The sequence below is a fragment of the Schistocerca piceifrons genome, chromosome 5 (assembly GCF_021461385.2).
Source record: "Schistocerca piceifrons isolate TAMUIC-IGC-003096 chromosome 5, iqSchPice1.1, whole genome shotgun sequence".
Lineage (NCBI taxonomy): Eukaryota > Metazoa > Arthropoda > Insecta > Orthoptera > Acrididae > Schistocerca > Schistocerca piceifrons.
In genome coordinates this window covers 158,611,295-158,612,471 of record NC_060142.1, presented here as the reverse complement: position 1 = coordinate 158,612,471, position 1,177 = coordinate 158,611,295, and the positions used below count along the sequence as shown (strand labels likewise).

Here is a 1,177-nt window from a genome sequence, read left to right as displayed (position 1 = left end):
TGGATGGGCTGACATTCTAATAGGCAGAGTAAATCTACATCTACATCTTTATGCATACCTCGCAATCGATCATGCAGTGCATGGTGGACGGTAGCCTGTACCACTACTAGTCATTTCCTTTCCCATTCCATTCCCAGACTGAGTGAGGGAAGGAAAGACTGTCTACATGCCTCCGTATGAGCACAGCAACATTTCTCATATCTTACCTTCATGGTCCTTGCGCGAAATGTATGTTGGTGGCGTTAGAATCCTTCTGCAGTCAGCTTCAAATGTCATTTCTCAAAAGTATCCGAAAAGAGCACCACCTTCCCTCCAGGGACTGGCATTTTGAACTACCTGGTGAATGTAACCCGACTGCACGAAAAAAATTAATCATCATGCAAAGGAGCTCTCATGATCAGTTTAATTAATCAGTAAATCAATTTGATATCAGTGACGTGCCAGTGGGTGGGCGGAAGTAAGGCAGAAAGTACCACAGTCATGATTCGCGAGTTGGAACGGTAATCAGGCGTTTCTTTTAAGAAAATTCCAATGCCACACCTACACAGTGAGAGATAGCCAGCGTAATAAAATCAGCTATATTACCGAATTTATAAAGTGATACATATTATCAACCTAATATATATAGCTCCTCTGTGCTGCTACTTTAATGGACTTAGTAGGTGTCGTGGCATTTGGCTACTTAAAGGGAGTTTGAAAGTTAGGAGGCATCCTGTGACCCAGATAGAAGATGCTCCTAGCACTCTGTCATGAGCCAAAAATGAGTTTAATATTCTAGTCCTGTGATGCAAAACATAACAGATATTAAGCTGATAAGTACAGATTTTTTTAACCTGATGAGCAAATATTTTGAGGAAATATAGCCTATGCCATACCGCTGTACAGGATTTTCACAAGTAACGATACTTTAGCGATGTGAAAACGTTTAAGTTGTGATCCAATTTCATCTGTCTTCGAAAATAACACACATAAAAGGGAAGAATCTACATTGCGAGTATGAAATTCGGCATGTATTGACAAAACCCCTGTCTCCAATTGGATAAAGTGGATTTCTTTTAAAATGGTGAGAGTCTATGTCAGGGGTGGAATTAAGGTTTGAAGTATATGTCCAAGTCATGTCTGCTTGTTGGGGGTGGAACTGCAATTAGAAATTTTCATTCAAGTCATGCTTGCAAGT

At 40.3% G+C, this 1,177-nt stretch overlaps 1 pseudogene; it reads right to left on the bottom strand.

Moving 5' to 3' along the window:
- Positions 1-695: 695 nt before the first annotated feature.
- LOC124799708 lies at positions 696-861 on the bottom strand (annotated as a pseudogene).
- Between the last annotated feature and the right edge of the window lie 316 nt (positions 862-1,177).